This window comes from Sinohyriopsis cumingii, unplaced genomic scaffold (assembly GCF_028554795.1).
Source record: "Sinohyriopsis cumingii isolate HCF-2022 unplaced genomic scaffold, ASM2855479v2 utg003322l, whole genome shotgun sequence".
NCBI lineage: Eukaryota > Metazoa > Mollusca > Bivalvia > Unionida > Unionidae > Sinohyriopsis > Sinohyriopsis cumingii.
This window is the reverse complement of record NW_028316456.1, coordinates 258,153-283,550: the sequence shown is the minus strand read 5'-3', so window position 1 is coordinate 283,550 and position 25,398 is coordinate 258,153. Positions and strand designations below refer to the sequence as shown.

General features: G+C 33.5%; 5 non-coding genes across 5 annotated transcripts; all 5 read right to left on the bottom strand.

Moving 5' to 3' along the window:
- Positions 1-2,995: 2,995 nt before the first annotated feature.
- Trnap-agg (transfer RNA proline (anticodon AGG)) lies at positions 2,996-3,067 on the bottom strand. Its single transcript has one exon. It is a non-coding gene; the product is annotated as a tRNA-Pro (tRNA).
- Positions 3,068-6,330: 3,263 nt separating this feature from the next.
- Trnap-agg (transfer RNA proline (anticodon AGG)) lies at positions 6,331-6,402 on the bottom strand. The gene has a single exon. It is a non-coding gene; the product is annotated as a tRNA-Pro (tRNA).
- Positions 6,403-13,386: 6,984 nt separating this feature from the next.
- Positions 13,387-13,459, bottom strand: Trnap-agg (transfer RNA proline (anticodon AGG)). Its single transcript has one exon. It is a non-coding gene; the product is annotated as a tRNA-Pro (tRNA).
- Positions 13,460-16,724: 3,265 nt separating this feature from the next.
- Positions 16,725-16,796, bottom strand: Trnap-agg (transfer RNA proline (anticodon AGG)). Its single transcript has one exon. It is a non-coding gene; the product is annotated as a tRNA-Pro (tRNA).
- A 7,188-nt stretch (positions 16,797-23,984) lies between these two features.
- Trnap-agg (transfer RNA proline (anticodon AGG)) lies at positions 23,985-24,057 on the bottom strand. The gene has a single exon. It is a non-coding gene; the product is annotated as a tRNA-Pro (tRNA).
- Between the last annotated feature and the right edge of the window lie 1,341 nt (positions 24,058-25,398).

Sequence of the window (25,398 nt, the reverse complement as noted above, 5' to 3'; positions counted from 1 at the left end):
TACAATTAAACATTGTCCATATGTATTTACATCTTGAACATTGATCAACCATGGTGATAAATCTATATATATCAATCATATTTATTTATAAGTTCTATATGTTGATTTCTGTTTGATTACTCGTTGAAGTTACATGTTCTGATTTGCTCAGTTAGGAACGATTTTATTCCATCATATGAGTTTTTTAACTCGGTGGGCATCATTTCCATTGTTTGATGTGATGCATACGGTTATGTCTGATTTCATTTATCGCTCAATTCCATAATAAATAAACACATCATGCATGAAATTGCTTTCAGTGTCTTCGCTAAATAGAACCCCATCCCAGCTTCATCCTGTTAAAACATACTAGTTCGTTTACTAATTTGTTTTTGAAAGTTGCTTAGACATTCCTTCTTAATAGTTAACGTTTCAGGAACCAGTCAGTAACCATTATGAGCATTGTGTAGATTTTCAGTTCCATCAAGGTCAGCTACCAAAATATAGCCACTTTAAGAAGCCGGAAGATATCCGTTTAATTCGACCAACACGAAACGCTTTCATCATAGCCGAGACATATAAATTATAATGATCCAAATATACAATCGAACAAATAAATACATTTTCGTCGTAACAATTAACAAACTGGTTATTATCCTCAGCATATATTTTCAATACAATTAGAATACCATCTCTTTATCCCAATTCAATAAAGATATGCATAGCAATAAATGTTAATACATTGGGGTTATTTAAGTATTGTATTCCAACAATACACGGAGTTTAAAAAGATGGGCTGGATATAAGCCATAGTGTGTCATGTCTGTATTCCTCACATTATCAAAGTCGCCAGCAGGCAACAAGACGGTCGTTTTTAAGTATAGATCGTGATATTCACCTAAGAGGTATATTTGACATATAATTCATACATTTTTAAAATGAGCAAAATCTTCATCTGATGTCACATGTTTAATTAAAAATGAAACATTCCAATTTTTATAAAGTGACTTCTTTTTCTACAATAGAATTGAACGTAAAAATAACGTGATACCGATGTGGTACTTTCTGCACATCGACAAAACTTTTTCGTGTGAAAGAAATCCTTCGGACTTAATTTACATTGTAACTGATTGGGTAAAATTTAAACATCGATACATACCCAACAATGATCCTTTAATCCTATAATGAAATTCATCCGTGTCTTAATGGGGTGGGGATAGTTAAGTGTAGGTTCATTAATAAAACCTATCAATATAATCATAATGGTTAAATCCAATTTTCAGCTAACAGTTCAATTTTTATATTCATCAGGAAAATCACTGGTTTTTCTTTAAAAAATCTTCAAATAGATTAGACGATAGCTTATTCAATCTGCTATTAAGAAATTACAAACGATCAAAAAAATCGTAATTACACAAAAATAAAGGAACTGCATTTATCTATATTAATATGTATGCATAACCTAAGTTTGTTTTCCCAGCAGCCGCCATTATCAAATGTCGATTATAATCTTCAGGTTTATAAAATAATACTGAAATCGAGTTTTAAAAGGAGATATTTTAAGAATAAAGTATAGGCACTGTGCGGCACCCCTAAATTGACCACTGACGTGACAATGGTCATTGACTTCGTCATCGTTGATTTATTGACTATACATGTGGATAAAAGTTGCATTTTCAAAGTTAATCGTGTCTTCATCTAAAGTTTCGATTTGAAAACATGACAAATCTTTTTCATGTCGTGAACCATTCATAAAGGAAGTTTGCAACCACATGTTCCTCACGATATAAATCCATGAACATAAACTTTCCATCTTATCATGAAACAACATAGGAATAACCACTTGTCGGCGGATCTGTAACTTGTTGAATAGTATCACACAGTTTTACACTGACTTTCTTCCTTTTAGGTTTCAAAGTCAGTATACATTTATAAAAGGATCCATAATATATTTTTCCATCATTTTTTAATTTATTAATATCTTCCCCCTTTTTCTAGACAAAAGGTGTTATCACTCATAATCAACATAATGAATCGCTGTGTCTTTTGTTGCTGTTTTGTTTTCCGTTCATTTGTTGTTCCAAAAGAAATTTTCAATCAGTTTCAGTCAAGATCCCCATCCTTTAACAAAATCAGGGGCATTTTTTGTACTCTAGTTATTGGCCACAGTCATGATATCTATAAAGTCTGATGCGATTCAAATGTCAATATACCTCTTGTATATAGTTCTTCATGTCTTTTGAAAAATGCTTTATTGCAGGCTGTTTTGTAATACCCCATGCATCTACACTGAGGACGCTCGTGTTTCTAGCGTATGTTGTCACTCATATGTTTATAAATAAGTGATATAACACAAATTCGCATTAACGATGACATAAATCCGTATACTGAAAAATGTGGTACCAAATATCATATATGCAGTCACACAATTTACGATGTCAGTCAGTGAAGTTCAATAATGTTATGATTAGGCATTTCTGTTACAGAAAAATATAATAAATAAGTGTTGTGATACACTTGTTAAACATACGTGTCAGACTTTAGCATAAACTTGTTCCTTTTATAATTTATTTTCTTATATATATGAATATGTATCGTACACTGGTGTTTCTCAGAACCAAGTGTTGAAATATATATTTCAGTACAAAAGTCTTAGCGGTCAGACATTTTTACTGTTTGAAGCAATTAAAATAGAAGTTGAAAATAACAGTAAAAGAAATTTCGGGCGACTAAAAACAACGATAAAATTTGGGCTCGTCTGGGATTTGAATATATATGAATATGAATATATATATGAATATGAATATATATGAATATATATGAATATGTATCGTACACTGGTGTTTCTCAGAACCAAGTGTTGAAATATATATTTCAGTACAAAGGTCATATATTTATCAGTGACTGCAAAGACTGCCTTAGTGGTCAGACATTTTTACTGTTTGAAGCAATTAAAATAGAAGTTGAAAATAACAGTAAAAGAAATTTCGGGCGACGAAAAACAACGATAAAATTTGGGCTCGTCCGGGATTTGAACCCGGGACCTGTCGCACCCTAAGCGAGAATCATACCCCTAGACCAACGAGCCGTTCTACTCTGATAATTGAATGAATGTCATGCTCGGTAATGTAGGTTGTACATTATATAATGTAATATATCATACCTCCATGGTTTCATCATCCCTGTAGTCCTTCAATAGCTTACGCTCCTGTGTCCTGATACAGCCTGGCAAAATTTATAACTGTCACTAACCGATGATAACTGTCAAGAAAGAACTGATGAAACGTGCTCACAATAAACGTGTCACTTAACTTCATAGGTTTAATGAAGGAAATTTTGTTTGTGCGTGTGTGATTTGGATTGTTAAGTTAGCTTTAAGGTCGCTACGATGTCTGCAGTATGACAGTTTATGGTGATGTCTAGCACTGGGGCATCATGCCTCAGACATGTAGCTTGATGTCACTCCCATTCACATTATCCTGACACCAGGCCGACCAGTCCTAACTCTAACCTCTTAATGATGAGAGCCAAGCGAGGCATCTGTTAGTACCAGTTTTGTAAGTCTTTGGTATGACTCGGCAGGGGATCGAACCCACGACCTCTCGCATTCGAGGCGGACGCTCTGACCAATAGGGCACAGGAGCGGATGGATATTTTGTAAAAGTAATTTTAGATTAAATTGCATACAAAGACTGATACATATTTTTGGGAAAAAAATATAAATATAATATATATCGAATGGTAAATATGTACTTTTTTAATGAATCATATTTATATTATATTGTATATTATATTTCCAAAATCAACAGAATTATATCATCTTCATCCACCGGCTTACAGCTGCTTATCTCCTTGCTTACAGTTACACAGTCTTTGCTTCCAGCTACACATAGTCTTTGCTGTTGAATACGAAATGAAATTTAGCTATTTCGTGTTCTGTGTAATTTTACTTGCTTCAGTATTATGTATTCATGGGTCAGTGAACCTAAGTTAGCCGTATGCTATTACTTTGCAATTCTATTATAATTTCTAAATTTTGTTTTCATTTCATTTACATCACTTTAAGAGTAATCAGAGTTTCCCATATAGCACGAGAGAGATACCAATTAAGGTGAACATTCTAAAAGTTCTTAAGGAAAGTAATAAAATGTCTTAAAAGTTCACACTGTAAAATGAAACGGTAAAAGGTAATGGTATTGTTTCCTTAAAGTTTACATAGCACTCGCTTCTGGAAGAGTCGCTGATAGGAGTGCACTGAATTCCTCGTTTTGCTTGGTATTTTTGTTTTTTCAAGTTTCATTCTCTGTCAGAATAGCTGTATTGTTTGTACAGATCTACAGAGTTCAAATACACATTGCCGTATCCTATAATACCTCCATTAATTGGAATGAAACTTTGATTTGCACGATATCCAGCGTTTGTATTTCGTTATCCTCTCAAACTAAAGAAACTAATTGAAAAGATTTGGTGTGGTTGCTTTTGGACTTTGAAACACAATGGCATTTCTTTTCGTTTAGCGCTTTTAATTCCGATTTATGACTCGCAAGAGAAAGTCCGTTTGTCGTGTAATGAAGGCAAAAGAGAGTTACCTTCATGGAAATTGAAACTTTGAGTCATTCTCTCGGGCATTCGGAGCAAATAAAAATATCTAAGCTGGAATTAACCTTCGAGTAGTGACAAAGCATGACCTCTCCAACTAGAATTGAGGCCGCTGAAGGATTTTCGTTGCTGTCGATTCAACGTCCCAGAAGAGTGGTATCAAATGTAACAGAGGAGATAACCGATGCTTTGAATGGTGCACTGGTGTTATATGCACCAAAAGGTTTCGCATGACAATATGTGTAAATAATCTTTACCACGTGCCTAACGACTTTATTAAACACTATGGGTCTGTATTTGGAGGCGTGTATTTGGCTATCATTGCTGTAGATATTTGGAAGAAGACACGTGTAGCATGATCTTGGATAGGTATTCATATATTTAACTCGTTGAGTATTAGCACTGATAATCCTTTTTGTCTACATTTCCTTGTTTATAACGTTATACATGGGATAAAATCGTGCACAGTAGATAGATTAGAAATGAACACCTTCTCGTTTTCTAACTGCTATATCAGTTATCATCTTGTCTGTGTACACTTGTTGTTGGCCATGGACATACCATCTGTAAATTCTGATACAATTGAAATGTTTTTATATCTCCTGCATGCAAGTTTTAATGTCTTTTAACAAATATTAGCTTGCATATTTGATTATAGGAACCGCTATATGTACATTGAGGACGATAATTTTCAAGCATATGTTGTTACCCTTTATTTTATAAATAAGGGGTCGTCCATTAATTATGTCAACAAAATGGGGGAGGGGGTTTGAACAAGTTTGACAATTGTTGACATGGGGGAGGGGGGAATTCAGGATAAATTGACGTCAACAATGTTATTTTTAACAATAAATTTAATAAATCAAAAAATAGGAAATTAGTCGGTGCGTTGGTATGGCACACATTTGCTCGCCCGTCAACAGCCCACCAGTTCAATCCTAAACCGGTTGAGCTCTTGCCAAGGAAGTCATAGTCTTTCATCATCATATTTTGTTTTTGTTCAATGTAGAATGTAGACTGTAGACAGATTTTTAAGGGAAGCTGTTACTAAATTCAAAGACTGACTGAGCCATAGACATCTAAATAGTATAGCTATCCATGGACGTCTATTAAATAGCATCTATTTTATATGTATAGGTGCTATATATATTGAAGTCCATGAGATATCCCTCCAAGAAATCTGTTAAACAAGTAAAAAAAATGTATTAAAATTTATTTGTAGACCTTTTAATTTCCATAATTCTATTTTTAGCATAAAAGCCAGCCGTATAAAATATTGTTAGTTTGTGGGGGAGGGGGTACAAATTTATTAGGGAGGTCACTGAAAGGTTGACAGTTGTTGACAAAGGGGGGAGGGGGGAGTAAAAATAGCCTAAAAATTGTTGACATAATTAATGGACGTCCCCTAAGTGGTATACCACCAACTCGTATTCACATAATTACTTTCCACTGACACATGTGTAATAATATACCATATATGTAGTCATATAATTTACGATGACAACACCTTATCAAGTCTTTGTTATCAATACCAGATTGTCATAGTGTACAGGTCTTACTCAGAGCTTAGTGAAGAAATGTATATTTCATTGCATATATGTATCAGTGCACGCTTAGTTGGCTTGGCTGTTAGATGTTTGTGCTCTTTGAAGGAATTAAAACAAAGTAGGCGTATAAGTTTTATTGAACAATAATTATACGTTATTGTATCGATAGCGACACAGTTGGCAAAGTAAAACATGATAAAATGCTGGGCTCGTCCGGGATTTGAACCCGGGACCTCTCGCACCCTAAGCGAGAATCATACCCCTAGACCAACGAGCCGTGATGAAAGTAATCTCTGTTCCGATAATTGTATGAATGTCAAGTTTAAAGCTGTAGGTTGTACTTTGTAATGATTCATACCTCGATGTATTTATTACATCAATGCTGCACGAGCAAAGTGTTCGCAATGTTAAAACTGATTACTTTTGAGCTATCCAGTTGTGGATTGCACCACAACCAGGTTACTTATATGATCAATTTCTCCCTTAAATAGATACTGGTTCGTATTAGTAAATTGGAACGTATTAAAGAGACTGCGAATCTGTTTGGTATTTGGTATTTCCCTAATACTTTTCATTATTGTGTTGATTCTGCAGCCGTGGTTATTGTAGACAATGACTACAAATTTTTCAAATGTCCTGACCATGACCGCCGTCGATAAAGTCTGTCGTCCTTTTCGGGCTGTCAGTGGTATACCCGATGTTGCAGAGTTTATTGATGGCGTACCTATCAGATTAGTCAATCGAATGGCTGGAGAAAGAGACTATATTAACAGAAAAGGCTTCCCATCAGCAGAGCTACACGATTGTCGTAGACCAAAGATTACTTATAATGGATGGATTTGATGAATGGCCTTGGTCAACGCATGATGCGTGGGTTCTCAGAAATGCGCCTTTGCACGTGAAAGAAGGAAACAACCAGATCATGAGGCAAGGGTTTCAAGTTGGATATAGTGCTTATTCTCCAAATACCTGGCTACCAACACCTTTTCGGGATAGTGGCCGCTTGACTGCTCAGCAAATGAGATACAACAGAGTCATATCAGGAATCCGGCAAACTGTAGAAAGGACCATTGGTACCTAATTGATCGATTTATATGTTTGAAAGCACTTCACCGTACTGATGCCAAAAAGATTTGTAATCTTGTTATATCAGCATGTGTACTGCATAACTTGTGTATTTCGACAGATCATTATATGGACATTTTGTTCAACACTTAAGATTAAGAGGATGCCAACCAGCGCCATAACATTTACTTCAGTAATTGGAGAACAATGATATATATATATATATATATATATATATATATATATATATATATATATATATATATATATATATATATATATATATATATATATATATATATATATATATATATATATATATATATATATATATATATATATATATATATATATTAGGTCATATAATGTCGTTTTATAAATTCACGAGAATGTTTCTTCTTTAGTACCCTATCACGCTCGGTTGGCGAGCAAGATATTCTGGCCTCTTGCATCCTCAGCAAGAAACTTAAGACAGGAACCACCTCCCATAAATGGTGTTTGATGAGAATTGAGGGTCACCGCATTGCCTCGGTCACTCAGCAATTATGGGCATTGCTTCTTCTGCAAACTGATTTCAAGTCATAACGTCATGCAGCAGTATTCGAGCTGAACAAAATGCATGATGTAATGTTATAGTGACAAGTTGGATTCACATGGGTAAAACTGTTTAGCCTCGCCATAGATCATGGCCGTGTGAATACTGACATGGTGGATGGACAAACGTAAAACTATATGGTCACACCGTAGAATATGATGGTGGAAATACATTTCATGTTTATATAAGTCAACTTCAAATATAAAAATATTTACTAGTGAATTCTCATAAAGTCGTTAGTTTTGTATTGTGATGTGTTACTAATTTATTAAATTAATAGGGTTGTTTTAATACTGATGCGACATACAATGTTGCTTTATGATTTCAAGACCAAACATGATACGTGTAATGACGTATAAATAATTCAATATTTGCAACTGTCTTAATTACATACAAAACATATAAATAGTTTTCATACTTTAATGAAACAAAAACAAACAATACATTATTTTATAAGATGCGTGACAAAATTAGTTCAATTACAACTAGCTGAAAAACTGAATAAGTTTGATAACCTTGTGTTCTTGTTATTTTCAGAGTGTAACAATTGAAAAGTAATTGTAAATTTTATGTCTCAACATAAACGTAAATCTTAAAAAAACAAAGCATAACATCCCATATTCTGGAAACCTATCCACATGGACTTGTAATTAGGAATGAAAATACTTTAGCAACGATTATAAGAAAATCTGAAAGGACCTGCCTATTAGGAGTGCAATCTAACAGGAAATTAAAATAAAACGCCGAACAATCTTCAATGGACCAATTAGTTAAATTAAACGATAACTTCTGTTTCATTGCCAATAAATAAAGCGATGTACTTTGAAAACCTATATCCTTTCCAAACCGTTGTTAATAACAATATTTGATATAAAGAAGACAACGTCATTTGTATCCCGATCTCTCCCAGTAATGTATAGAAAGGAAATGAAAACTCTCTCAAGGATTTTCCATTAAAAATGAAAAATTCTAAAAAAAAATAACAGAGTCAGCGTTTGTTTCATACGCGAATAAAATTTCATACAGATATCTTCAAGCTTGCACGATTTGTAGAAAAAATGAAAGCAAATAAATGAAGGAGAAGGCAGACGATTGGAAAAAGTATTAAAAGTACCGAACTTAAAAATTCAAAATAGTAAATGGAAGACATAGTCCACTAGTATGATTTGCATACCAAATTTGATATAAATCATGTAGGCACTGGCCATTCAATCAAGGTGGTGGGGAAGGTTATGAACAATAAGTTCAAGCCCCAAATAAATTGAACATATTAAAATTTATCTTACCATATTATGTTGAGGTAGAGGAAACAAAATCTAGGTGGAATGAGAGTCTCGGGCCTCCTTGTCCCCACAAAGAAATGAAACAATCAGCTTTTTTAACGACTATTTACTTTTACTGTAAAAATAAAACTGATGAGTCGATGGAATCCTTCTCTCTATCCTTTTCCAACTTCATTTGGATAATTAACAATTTATTGTAAAATAATTGTGCAATATATGATTTGAACATAACATCCACAATTGGACTCCATATGCAATGTCCTGTCATAAACTTAAAGAAAATATAATATCACTCAATAAATTTCAAATTGCCAACTGTTAATAAGATTTCTTTATTGTAATAATTAGTGCTATCGGCGACAATGATCATCACCATCGTTATTATCTAATTATTGAATATTTACTCTCATTAAGTTATTACACTGATGGAGTTTTCGGTCAGCAAAATGTCTAAAAACAGGTCAAATCCTACTTATCTTTAGTCTTGTTGTTCTCGTCGAACCTTTAATGACATTTTGTTGCATTTATCTGCCTTTCACGCTTTTAAAGAAAAATATATCGGAGATCTTCCTTTCCGCTTTTGCGGCCAGCAACTTTCCTTTTGTAGACGCAGGAGGAGAAGCAGCCTCATAACTTGAATTATGACTATACGAGTGAAATCAATATTCATTATCACTATACGAGTGAGATCAATAATTCAATATATCTATACGAGTGAAATCAATATTCATTATCACTATACGAGTGAAACCAATATTTCAGTATCACTATAAGAATGAAATCAATATGCATTATCAATATACTAGTGAAATCAATATTCAGTATAATTATACGAGTGAAATCAATAATTCAGTATTATTATACGAGTGAAATCAATAATTCATTTTCACTATACAAGTGAAATCATATTCAATATCACTATATGAGTGAAATCAATATTTCATTATCACTATAAGAGTGAAATCAATATTCATAATGACTATGTGAGTGAAAAAAGAATTCAGTATCACTTTATGGTTAAATCAACATGAATTATCACTATACGAGTGAAATCAATATTCATTATCACTGTATGGGTGAAATGAATATTCATTATCATCATACGTGTAAAATCAATAATTCATTATCATTATACGTCTAAAATCAATGCTCATTATCACTATACGACTGAAATCACTATTCATTATCACTATATGAGCGAAATCAATAATTCAATATTACTATAAGAGTGAAATCAATATTCATTATAACTATACGGGTCAAATCAACATTTCGGTATCACTAAACGAGTGAATCAATAATTCTTTACCACTATAAGCGTTAAATCAATATCCATTATCCCTATACGAGTTACATCAATATGCATTATCACTATACGAGTGAATCAATAATTGATTATCACTATACGAGTGAAATCAATAATTCAGAATGACTATGTGCGTACAAATAAAAAATACATGTATCCTACCTGTGGTTGAAACTGTATTCATACTTGTATAGAAATTGCATACTTTGATACCTTTGGTAATAAATGGAACATTATGCATATTTTGTGTACAATTAAACATTGTCCATATGTATTTACATCTTGAACATTGATCAACCATGGTGATAAATCTATATATATCAATCATATTTATTTATAAGTTCTATATGTTGATTTCTGTTTGATTACTCGTTGAAGTTACATGTTCTGATTTGCTCAGTTAGGAACGATTTTATTCCATCATATGAGTTTTTTTTTAACTCGGTGGGCATCATTTCCATTGTTTGATGTGATGCATACGGTTATGTCTGATTTCATTTATCGCTCAATTCCATAATAAATAAACACATCATACATGAAATTGCTTTCAGTGTCTTCGCTAAATAGAACCCCATCCCAGCTTCATCCTGTTAAAACATACTAGTTCGTTTACTAATTTGTTTTTGAAAGTTGCTTAGACATTCCTTCTTAACAGTTAACGTTTCAGGAACCAGTCAGTAACCATTATGAGCATTGTGTAGATTTTCAGTTCCATCAGGGTCAGCTACCAGAATATAGCCACTTTAAGAAGCCGGAAGATATCCGTTTAATTCGACCAACACGAAACGCTTTCATCATAGCCGAGACATATAAATTATAATGATCCAAATATACAATCGAACAAATAAATACATTTTCGTCGTAACAATTAACAAACTGGTTATTATCCTCAGCATATATTTTCAAAACAATTAGAATACTATCTCTTTATCCCAATTCAATAAAGATATGCATAGCAATAAATTTTAATACATTGGGGTTATTTAAGTACTGTATTCCAACATTACACGGAGTTTAAAAAGATGGGCTGGATATAAGCCATAATGTGTCATGTCTGTATTCCTCACATTATCAAAGTCGCCAGCAGGCAACAAGACGGTCGTTTTTAAGTATAGATCGTGATATTCACCTAAGAGGTATATTTGACATATAATTCATACATTTTTAAAATGAGCATAATCTTCATCTGATGTCACATATTTAATTAAACATGAAACATTCCAATTTTTATAAAATGACTGCTTTTTCTACAATAGAATTGAACGTAAAAATAACGTGATACTGATGTGGTACTTTCTACACATCGACAAAAACTTTTTCGTGTGAAAGAAATCCTTCGGACTTAATTTACATTGTAAGTGATTGGGTAAAATTTAAACATCGATACATACCCAACCATGATCATTTAATCCAATAATGAAATTCATCCGTGTCTTAATGTGGTGGGGATACTTAAGTGTAGGTTCATTAATAAAACCTATCAATATAATCATAATGGTTAAATCTCATTTTCAGCTAACAGTTCAATTTTTATATTCATCAGGAAAATCACTGGTTTTTCTTTAAAAAATCTTCAAATAGATTAGACGATGGCTTATCCAATCTGCTATTAAGAAATTACAAACGATCAAAACAATCGTAATTACACAAAAATAAAGGAACTGCATTTATCTATATTAATATGTATGCATAACCTAAGTTTGTTTTCCCAGCAGCCGCCATTATCAAATGTCGATCATAATCCTCAGGTTTATAAAATAATACTGAAATCGAGTTTTAAAAGGAGATATTTTAAGAATAAAGTATAGGCACTGTGCGGCACCCCTAAATTGACCACTGACGTGACAATGGTCATTGACTTCGTCATCGTTGATTTATTGACTATACATGTGGATAAAAGTTGCATTTTCAAAGTTAAGCTTGTCTTCATCTAAAGTTTCGATTTGAAAACATCACAAATCTTTTTCATGTCGTGAACCATTCATAAAGGAAGTTTGCAACCACATGTTCCTAACGATTCAAATCCATGAACATAAACTTTCCATCTTATCATGAAACAACATAGGAATAACCACTTGTCGGCGGATCTGTAACTTGTTGAATAGTATCACACAGTTTTACACTGACTTTCTTCCTTTTAGGTTTCAAAGTCAGTATACATTTATAAAAGGATCCATAATATACTTTTCCATCATTTTTTAATTTATTAATATCTTCCCCCTTTTTCTAGACAAAAGGTGTTATCACTCATAATCAATATAATGAATCGCTGTGTCTTTTGTTGCTGTTTTGTTTTCCGTTCATTTGTTGTTCCAAAAGAAATTTTCAATCAGTTTCAGTCAAGATCCCCATCCTTTTACAAAATCAGGGGCATTTTTTGTACTCTAGTTATTGGCTACAGTCATGCCATCTATAAAGTCTGATGCGATTCAAATGTCAATATACCTCTTGGATATTGTTCTTCATGTCTTTTGAAAAATGCTTTATTGCAGGCTGTTTTGTAATACCCCATGCATCTACACTGAGGACGCTCGTGTTTCTAGCGTATGTTGTCACTCATATGTTTATAAATAAGTGATATAACACAAATTCGCATTAACGATGACATAATTCCGTATACTGAAAAATGTGGTACCAAATATCATATATGCAGTCACACAATTTACGATGTCAGTCAGTGAAGTTGAATAGTGTTATGATTAGGCATTTCTGTTACAGAAAAATATAATAAATAAGTGTTGTGATACACTTGTTAAACATACGTGTCAGACTTTAGCATAAACTTGTTCCGTTTATAATTTATTTTCTTATATATATGAATATGTATCGTACACTGGTGTTTCTCAGAACCAAGTGTTGAAATATATATTTCAGTACAAAAGTCATATATTTATCAGTGACTGCAAAGACTGCCTTAGCGGTCAGACATTTTTACTGTTTGAAGCAATTAAAATAGAAGTTGAAAATAACAGTAAAAGAAATTTCGGGCGACGAAAAACAACGATAAAATTTGGGCTCGTCCGGGATTTGAACCCGGGACCATCTCGCACCCTAAGCGAGAATCATACCCCTAGACCAACGAGCCGTTCTACTCTGATAATTGAATGAATGTCATGCTCGGTAATGTAGGTTGTACATTATATAATGTAATATATCATACCTCCATGGTTTCATCATCCCTGTAGTCCTTCAATAGCTTACGCTCCTGTGTCCTGATACAGCCTGGCAAAATTTATAACTGTCACTAACCGATGATAACTGTCAAGAAAGAACTGATGAAACGTGCTCACAATAAACGTGTCAGTTAACCTGATAGGTTTAATGAAGGAAATTTTGTTTGTGTGTGTGTGATTTGGATTGTTAAGTTAGCTTTAAGGTCGCTACGATGTCTGCAGTATGACAGTTTATGGTGATGTCTAGCACTGAGGCATCATGCCTCAGACATGTAGCTTGATGTCACTCCCATTCACATTATCCTGACACCAGGCCGACCAGTCCTAACTCTAACCTCTTAATGATGAGAGCCAAGCGAGGCATCTGTTAGTACCAGTTTTGTAAGTCTTTGGTATGACTCGGCAGGGGATCGAACCCACGACCTCTCGCATTCGAGGCGGACGCTCTGACCAATAGGGCACAGGAGCGGATGGATATTTTGTAAAAGTAATTTTAGATTAAATTGCATACAAAGACTGATACATATTTTTGGGAAAAAATATAAATATAATATATATCGAATGGTAAATATGTACTTTTTTAATGAATCATATTTATATTATATTGTATATTATATTTCCAAAATCAACAGAATTATATCATCTTCATCCACCGGCTTACAGCTGCTTATCTCCTTGCTTACAGTTACACAGTCTTTGCTTCCAGCTACACATAGTCTTTGCTGTTGAATACGAAATGAAATTTAGCTATTTCGTGTTCTGTGTAATTTTACTTGCTTCAGTATTATGTATTCATGGGTCAGTGAACCTAAGTTAGCCGTATGCTATTACTTTGCAATTCTATTATAATTTCTAAATTTTGTTTTCATTTCATTTACATCACTTTAACAGTCATCAGAGTTTTCCATATAGCACGAGAGAGATACCAATTAAGGTGAACATTCTGAAAGTTCTTAAGGAAAGTAATAAAAGTTCTTAAAAGTTCACACTGTAAAATGAAACGGTAAAAGGTAATGGTATTGTTTCCTTAAAGTTTATATAGCACTCGCTTCTGGAAGAGTCGCTGATAGGAGTGCACTGAATTCCTCGTTTTGCTTGGTATTTTTGTTTTTTTCAAGTTTCATTCTCTGTCAGAATAGCTGTATTGTTTGCACAGATCTACAGAGTTCAAATACATATTGCCGTATCCTATAATACCTCCATTAATTGGAATGAAACTTTGATTGGCACGATAGCCAGCGTTTGTATTTCGTTATCCTCTCAAACTAAAGAAACTAATTGAAAAGATTTGGTGTGGTTGCTTTTGGACTTTGAAACACAATGGCATTTCTTTTTGTTTAGCGCTTTTAATTCCGATTTATGACTCGCAAGAGAAAGTCCGTTTGTCGTGCAATGAAGGCAAAAGAGAGTTACCTTCATGGAAATTGAAACTTTGAGTCATTCTCTCGGGCATTCGGAACAAGTAAAAATATCTAAGCTGGAATTAACCTTCGAGTAGTGACAAAGCATGACCTCTCCAACTAGAATTGAGGCCGCTGAAGGATTTTCGTTGCTGTCGATTCAACGTCCCAGAAGAGTGGTATCAAATGGAACAGAGGAGATAACCGATGCTTTGAATGGTGCACTGGTGTTATATGCACCAATAGGTTTAACATGACAATATGTGTAAATAATCTTTACCACGTGCCTAACGACTTTATTAAACAGTATGGGTCTGTATTTGGAGGCGTGTATTTGGCTATCATTGCTGTAGATATTTGGAAGAAGATACGTGTAGCATGATCTTGGATAGGTATTCATATATTTAACTCGTTGAGTATTAGCACTGATCATCCTTTTTGTCTACATTTCCTTGTTTATAACGTTATACATGGGATAAAATCGTGCACAGTAGATAGATTAGAAATGAACACCTTCTCGTTTTCTAACTGCTATATCAGTTATCATCTTGTCTGTGTACTCTTGTTGTTGGCCATGGACATACCATCTGTAAATTCTGATACAATTGAAATGTTTTTATATCTCCTTCATGCAAGTTTTAATGTCTTTTAACAAATATTATCTTGCATACTTGATTATAGGAACCGCTATATGTACATTGAGGACGATAATTTTCAAGCATATGTTGTTACCCTTTATTTTATAAATAAGGGGTCGTCCATTAATTATGTCAACAAAATGGGGGAGGGGGTTTGAACAAGTTTGACAATTGTTGACATGGGGGAGGGGGGAATTCAGGATAAATTGACGTCAACAATGTTATTTTTAACAATAAATTTAATAAATCAAAAAATAGGAAATTAGTCGGTGCGTTGGTATGGCACACATTTGCTCGCCCGTCAACAGCCCACCAGTTCAATCCTAAACCGGTTGAGCTCTTGCCAAGGAAGTCATAGTCTTTCATCATCATATTTTGTTTTTATTCAATGTAGATTGTAGACTGTAGACAGATTTTTAAGGGAAGCTGTTACTAAATTCAAAGACTGCACTGAGCCATAGACATCTAAATAGTATAGCTATCCGTGGACGTCTATTAAATAGCATCTATTTTATATGTATAGGTGCTATATACATTGAAGTCCATGAGATATCCCTCCAAGACATCTGTTAAACAAGTAAAAAAAATGTATTAAAATTTATTTGTAGACCTTTTAATTTCCATAATTCTATTTTTAGCATAAAAGCCAGCCGTATAAATTATTGTTAGTTTGTGGGGGAGGGGGTACAAATTTATTAGGGAGGTCACTGAAAGTTTGACAGTTGTTGACAAAGGGGGGAGGGGGGAGTAAAAATTGCCTAAAAATTGTTGACATAATTAATGGACGTCCCCTAAGTGGTATACCACCAACTCGTATTCACATAATTACTTTCCACTGACACACGTGTAATAATATACCATATATGTAGTCAGATAATTTACGATGACAACACCTTATCAAGTCTTTGTTATCAATACCAGATTGTCATAGTGTACAGGTCTTACTCAGAGCTTAGTGAAGAAATGTATATTTCATTGCATATATGTATCAGTGCACGCTTAGCTGGCTTGGCTGTTAGATGTTTGTGCTCTTTGAAGGAATTAAAACAAAAGTAGGCGTATAAGTTTTATTGAACAATAATTATACGTTATTGTATCGATAGCGACACAGTTGGCAAAGTAAAACATGATAAAATGCTGGGCTCGTCCGGGATTTGAACCCGGGACCTCTCGCACCCTAAGCGAGAATCATACCCCTAGACCAACGAGCCGTGATGAAAGTAATCTCTGTTCCGATAATTGTATGAATGTCAAGTTTAAAGCTGTAGGTTGTACTTTGTAATGATGCATACCTCGATGTATTTATTACATCAATGCTGCACGAGCAAAGTGTTCGCAATGTTAAAACTGATTACTTTTGAGCTATCCAGTTGTGGATTGCAAAACAACCAGGTTACTTATATGATCAATTCGAGATTACGCTCTCAAACTAGTAGAGTACATTATAATATGCCGGCTCAGAGCACTTCGAGGTCTTACTCCCAATTTGTGAATGGCTTTTCGCCATAGAAAGAGAAGAAACGGCGATAATGCAAAAATTTGACGATATTATATTGCTTTGCATATTAGCTCGATCAGATGATATGGACAAAGTGAATGGCTTTGCTGATAGGTTAAACAGTTTATAACATCTTATTGCCAGAGTTTGCGGATATTTCGTTAAGAAAGGACGGTGAACAGGAAGCAGTTTCTCCATTAAATAGATACTGGTTCGTATTAGTAAATTGGAAAGTATTAAAGAGACTGCGAATCTGTTTGGTATTTGGTATTTCCCTAATACTTTTCATTATTGTGTTGATTCTGCAGCCGTGGTTATTGTAGACAATGACTACAAATTTTTCAAATGTCCTGACCATGACCGCCGTCGATAAAGTCTGTCGTCCTTTTCGGGCTGTCAGTGGTATACCCGATGTTGCAGAGTTTATTGATGGCGTACCTATCAGATTAGTCAATCGAATGGCTGGAGAAAGAGACTATATTAACAGAAAAGGCTTCCCATCAGCAGAGCTACACGATTGTCGTAGACCAAAGATTACTTATAATGGATGGATTTGATGAATGGCCTTGGTCAACGCATGATGCGTGGGTTCTCAGAAATGCGCCTTTGCACGTGAAAGAAGGAAACAACCAGATCATGAGGCAAGGGTTTCAAGTTGGATATAGTGCTTATTCTCCAAATACCTGGCTACCAACACCTTTTCGGGATAGTGGCCGCTTGACTGCTCAGCAAATGAGATACAACAGAGTCATATCAGGAATCCGGCAAACTGTAGAAAGGACCATTGGTACCTAATTGATCGATTTATATGTTTGAAAGCACTTCACCGTACTGATGCCAAAAAGATTTGTAATCTTGTTATATCAGCATGTGTACTGCATGACTTGTGTATTTCGACAGATCATTATATGGACATTTTGTTCAACACTTAAGATTAAGAGGATGCCAACCAGCGCCATAACATTTACTTCAGTAATTGGAGAACAATGATATATATATATATATATATATATATATATATATATATATATATATATATATATATATATATATATATATTAGGTCATATAAAGTCGTTTTATAAATTCACGAGAATGTTTCTTCTTTAGTACCTTATCACGCTCGGTTGGCGAGCAAGATATTCTGGCCTCTTGCATCCTCAGCAAGAAACTTAAGACAGGAACCACCTCCCATAAATGGTGTTTGATGAGAATTGAGGGTCACCGCATTGCCTCGGTCACTCAGCAGTTATGGGCATTGCTTCTTCTGCAAATTGATTTCAAGCCATAACGTCATGCAGCAGTATTCGAGCTGAACAAAATGCATGATGTAATGTTATAGTGACAAGTTGGATTCACATGGGTAAAACTGTTTAGCCTCGCCATAGATTATGGCCGTGTGAATACTAACATGGTGGATGGACAAACGTAAAACTATATGGTCACACCGTAGAATATGATGGTGGAAATACATTTCATGTTTATATAAGTCAACTTCAAATATAAAAATATTTACTAGTGAATTCTCATAAAGTCATTAGTTTTGTATTGTGATGTGTTACTAATTTATTAAATTAATAGGGTTGTTTTAATACTGATGCGACATACAATGTTGCTTTATGATTTTAAGACCAAACATGATACGTGTAATGACGTATAAATAATTCAATATTTGCAACTGTCTTAATTATATACAAAACATATAAATAGTTTTCATATTTTAATGAAACAAAAACAAACAATACATTATTTTATAAGATTCGTGACAAATTAGCTCAATTACAACTAGCTCAAAAACTGCATAAGTTTGATAACCTTGTGTTCTTGTTATTTTCAGAGTGTAACAATTGAAAAGTAATTGTAAATTTTATGTCTCAACATAAACGTAAATGTTAAAAAAACAAAGCATAACATCCCATATTCTGGAAACCTATCCACATGGACTTGTAATTGGGAATGAAAATTCTTTAGCAACGATTATAAGAAAATCTGAAAGGACCTGCCTATTAGGAGTGCAATCCAACAGGAAATTAAAATAAAACGCCGAACAATCTTCAATGGACCAATTAGTTAAATTAAACGATAACTTCTATTTCATTGCCAATAAATAAAGCGATGTACTTTGAAAACCTATATCCTTTCCAAACCGTTGTTAATAACAATATTTGATATAAAGAAGACAACGTCATTTGTATCCCGATCTCTCCCAGTAATGTATAGAAAGGAAATGAAAACTCTCTCAAGGATTTTCCATTAAAAATGAAAAATTCTATAAAAAAAATAACAGAGTCAGCGTTTGTTTCATACGTCAATAAAATTTCATACAGATATCTTCAAGCTTGCACGATTTGTAGAAAAAATGAAAGCAAATAAATGAAGGAGAAGGCAGACGATTGGAAAAAGTATTAAAAGTACCGAACTTAAAAATTCAAAATAGTAAATGGAAGACATAGTCCACTAGTATGATTTGCATACCAAATTTGATATAAATCATGTAGGCACTGGCCATTCAATCAAGGTGGTGGGGAAGGTTATGAACAATAAGTTCAAGCCCCAAATAAATTGAACATATTAAAATTTATCTTACCATATTATGTTGAGGTAGAGGAAACAAAATCTAGGTGGAATGAGAGTCTCGGGCCTCCTTGTCCCCACAAAGAAATGAAACAATCAGCTTTTTTAACGACTATTTACTTTTACTGTAAAAATAAAACTGATGAGTCGATGGAATCCTTCTCTCTATCCTTTTCCAACTTCATTTGGATAATTAACAATTTATTGTAAAATAATTGTGCAATATATGATTTGAACATAACATCCACAATTGGACTCCATATGCAATGTCCTGTCATAAACTCAAAGAAAATATAATATCACTCAATAAATTTCAAATTGCCAACTGTTAATAAGATTTCTTTATTGTAATAATTAGTGCTATCGGCGACAATGATCATCACCATCGTTATTATCTAATTATTGAATATTTACTCTCATTAAGTTATTACACTGATGGAGTTTTCGGTCAGCAAAATGTCTAAAAACAGGTCAAATCCTACTTATCTTTAGTCTTGTTGTTCTTGTCGAACCTTTAATGACATTTTGTTGCATTTATCTGCCTTTCACGCTTTTAAAGAAAAATATATCGGAGATCTTCCTTTCCGCTTTTGCGGCCAGCAACTTTCCTTTTGTAGACGCAGGAGGAGAAGCAGCCTCATAACTTGAATTATGACTATACGAGTGAAATCAATATTCATTATCACTATACGAGTGAGATCAATAATTCAATATATCTATACGAGTGAAATCAATATTCATTATCACTATACGAGTGAAACCAATATTTCAGTATCACTATAAGAATGAAATCAATATGCATTATCAATATACTAGTGAAATCAATATTCAGTATAATTATACGAGTGAAATCAATAATTCAGTATTATTATACGAGTGAAATCAATAATTCATTTTCACTATACAAGTGAAATCATATTCAATATCACTATATGAGTGAAATCAATATTTCATTATCACTATAAGAGTGAAATCAATATTCATAATGACTATGTGAGTGAAAAAAGAATTCAGTATCACTTTATGGTTAAATCAACATGAATTATCACTATACGAGTGAAATCAATATTCATTATCACTGTATGGGTGAAATGAATATTCATTATCATCATACGTGTAAAATCAATAATTCATTATCATTATACGTCTAAAATCAATGCTCATTATCACTATACGACTGAAATCACTATTCATTATCACTATATGAGCGAAATCAATAATTCAATATTACTATAAGAGTGAAATCAATATTCATTATAACTATACGGGTCAAATCAACATTTCGGTATCACTAAACGAGTGAATCAATAATTCTTTACCACTATAAGCGTTAAATCAATATCCATTATCCCTATACGAGTTACATCAATATGCATTATCACTATACGAGTGAATCAATAATTGATTATCACTATACGAGTGAAATCAATAATTCAGAATGACTATGCGCGTACAAATAAAAAATACATGTATCCTACCTGTGGTTGAAACTGTATTCATACTTGTATAGAAATTGCATACTTTGATACCTTTGGTAATAAATGGAACATTATGCATATTTTGTGTACAATTAAACATTGTCCATATGTATTTACATCTTGAACATTGATCAACCATGGTGATAAATCTATATATATCAATCATATTTATTTATAAGTTCTATATGTTGATTTCTGTTTGATTACTCGTTGAAGTTACATGTTCTGATTTGCTCAGTTAGGAACGATTTTATTCCATCATATGAGTTTTTTTTTAACTCGGTGGGCATCATTTCCATTGTTTGATGTGATGCATACGGTTATGTCTGATTTCATTTATCGCTCAATTCCATAATAAATAAACACATCATACATGAAATTGCTTTCAGTGTCTTCGCTAAATAGAACCCCATCCCAGCTTCATCCTGTTAAAACATACTAGTTCGTTTACTAATTTGTTTTTGAAAGTTGCTTAGACATTCCTTCTTAACAGTTAACGTTTCAGGAACCAGTCAGTAACCATTATGAGCATTGTGTAGATTTTCAGTTCCATCAGGGTCAGCTACCAAAATATAGCCACTTTAAGAAACCGGAAGATATCCGTTTAATTCGACCAACACGAAACGCTTTCATCATAGCCGAGACATATAAATTATAATGATCCAAATATACAATCGAACAAATAAATACATTTTCGTCGTAACAATTAACAAACTGGTTATTATCCTCAGCATATATTTTCAAAACAATTAGAATACTATCTCTTTATCCCAATTCAATAAAGATATGCATAGCAATAAATTTTAATACATTGGGGTTATTTAAGTACTGTATTCCAACATTACACGGAGTTTAAAAAGATGGGCTGGATATAAGCCATAATGTGTCATGTCTGTATTCCTCACATTATCAAAGTCGCCAGCAGGCAACAAGACGGTCGTTTTTAAGTATAGATCGTGATATTCACCTAAGAGGTATATTTGACATATAATTCATACATTTTTAAAATGAGCATAATCTTCATCTGATGTCACATATTTAATTAAACATGAAACATTCCAATTTTTATAAAATGACTGCTTTTTCTACAATAGAATTGAACGTAAAAATAACGTGATACTGATGTGGTACTTTCTACACATCGACAAAAACTTTTTCGTGTGAAAGAAATCCTTCGGACTTAATTTACATTGTAAGTGATTGGGTAAAATTTAAACATCGATACATACCCAACCATGATCATTTAATCCAATAATGAAATTCATCCGTGTCTTAATGTGGTGGGGATACTTAAGTGTAGGTTCATTAATAAAACCTATCAATATAATCATAATGGTTAAATCTCATTTTCAGCTAACAGTTCAATTTTTATATTCATCAGGAAAATCACTGGTTTTTCTTTAAAAAATCTTCAAATAGATTAGACGATGGCTTATCCAATCTGCTATTAAGAAATTACAAACGATCAAAACAATCGTAATTACACAAAAATAAAGGAACTGCATTTATCTATATTAATATGTATGCATAACCTAAGTTTGTTTTCCCAGCAGCCGCCATTATCAAATATCGATCATAATCCTCAGGTTTATAAAATAATACTGAAATCGAGTTTTAAAAGGAGATATTTTAAGAATAAAGTATAGGCACTGTGCGGCACCCCTAAATTGACCACTGACGTGACAATGGTCATTGACTTCGTCATCGTTGATTTATTGACTATACATGTGGATAAAAGTTGCATTTTCAAAGTTAAGCTTGTCTTCATCTAAAGTTTCGATTTGAAAACATCACAAATCTTTTTCATGTCGTGAACCATTCATAAAGGAAGTTTGCAACCACATGTTCCTAACGATTCAAATCCATGAACATAAACTTTCCATCTTATCATGAAACAACATAGGAATAACCACTTGTCGGCGGATCTGTAACTTGTTGAATAGTATCACACAGTTTTACACTGACTTTCTTCCTTTTAGGTTTCAAATTCAGTATACATTTATAAAAGGATCCATAATATACTTTTCCATCATTTTTTAATTTATTAATATCTTCCCCCTTTTTCTAGACAAAAGGTGTTATCACTCATAATCAATATAATGAATCGCTGTGTCTTTTGTTGCTGTTTTGTTTTCCGTTCATTTGTTGTTCCAAAAGAAATTTTCAATCAGTTTCAGTCAAGATCCCCATCCTTTTACAAAATCAGGGGCATTTTTTGTACTCTAGTTATTGGCTACAGTCATGCCATCTATAAAGTCTGATGCGATTCAAATGTCAATATACCTCTTGGATATTGTTCTTCATGTCTTTTGAAAAATGCTTTATTGCAGGCTGTTTTGTAATACCCCATGCATCTACACTGAGGACGCTCGTGTTTCTAGCGTATGTTGTCACTCATATGTTTATAAATAAGTGATATAACACAAATTCGCATTAACGATGACATAATTCCGTATACTGAAAAATGTGGTACCAAATATCATATATGCAGTCACACAATTTACGATGTCAGTCAGTGAAGTTGAATAGTGTTATGATTAGGCATTTCTGTTACAGAAAAATATAATAAATAAGTGTTGTGATACACTTGTTAAACATACGTGTCAGACTTTAGCATAAACTTGTTCCGTTTATAATTTATTTTCTTATATATATGAATATGTATCGTACACTGGTGTTTCTCAGAACCAAGTGTTGAAATATATATTTCAGTACAAAAGTCATATATTTATCAGTGACTGCAAAGACTGCCTTAGCGGTCAGACATTTTTACTGTTTGAAGCAATTAAAATAGAAGTTGAAAATAACAGTAAAAGAAATTTCGGGCGACGAAAAACAACGATAAAATTTGGGCTCGTCCGGGATTTGAACCCGGGACCATCTCGCACCCTAAGCGAGAATCATACCCCTAGACCAACGAGCCGTTCTACTCTGATAATTGAATGAATGTCATGCTCGGTAATGTAGGTTGTACATTATATAATGTAATATATCATACCTCCATGGTTTCATCATCCCTGTAGTCCTTCAATAGCTTACGCTCCTGTGTCCTGATACAGCCTGGCAAAATTTATAACTGTCACTAACCGATGATAACTGTCAAGAAAGAACTGATGAAACGTGCTCACAATAAACGTGTCAGTTAACCTGATAGGTTTAATGAAGGAAATTTTGTTTGTGTGTGTGTGATTTGGATTGTTAAGTTAGCTTTAAGGTCGCTACGATGTCTGCAGTATGACAGTTTATGGTGATGTCTAGCACTGAGGCATCATGCCTCAGACATGTAGCTTGATGTCACTCCCATTCACATTATCCTGACACCAGGCCGACCAGTCCTAACTCTAACCTCTTAATGATGAGAGCCAAGCGAGGCATCTGTTAGTACCAGTTTTGTAAGTCTTTGGTATGACTCGGCAGGGGATCGAACCCACGACCTCTCGCATTCGAGGCGGACGCTCTGACCAATAGGGCACAGGAGCGGATGGATATTTTGTAAAAGTAATTTTAGATTAAATTGCATACAAAGACTGATACATATTTTTGGGAAAAAATATAAATATAATATATATCGAATGGTAAATATGTACTTTTTTAATGAATCATATTTATATTATATTGTATATTATATTTCCAAAATCAACAGAATTATATTATCTTCATCCACCGGCTTACAGCTGCTTATCTCCTTGCTTACAGTTACACAGTCTTTGCTTCCAGCTACACATAGTCTTTGCTGTTGAATACGAAATGAAATTTAGCTATTTCGTGTTCTGTGTAATTTTACTTGCTTCAGTATTATGTATTCATGGGTCAGTGAACCTAAGTTAGCCGTATGCTATTACTTTGCAATTCTATTATAATTTCTAAATTTTGTTTTCATTTCATTTACATCACTTTAACAGTCATCAGAGTTTTCCATATAGCACGAGAGAGATACCAATTAAGGTGAACATTCTGAAAGTTCTTAAGGAAAGTAATAAAAGTTCTTAAAAGTTCACACTGTAAAATGAAACGGTAAAAGGTAATGGTATTGTTTCCTTAAAGTTTATATAGCACTCGCTTCTGGAAGAGTCGCTGATAGGAGTGCACTGAATTCCTCGTTTTGCTTGGTATTTTTGTTTTTTTCAAGTTTCATTCTCTGTCAGAATAGCTGTATTGTTTGCACAGATCTACAGAGTTCAAATACATATTGCCGTATCCTATAATACCTCCATTAATTGGAATGAAACTTTGATTGGCACGATAGCCAGCGTTTGTATTTCGT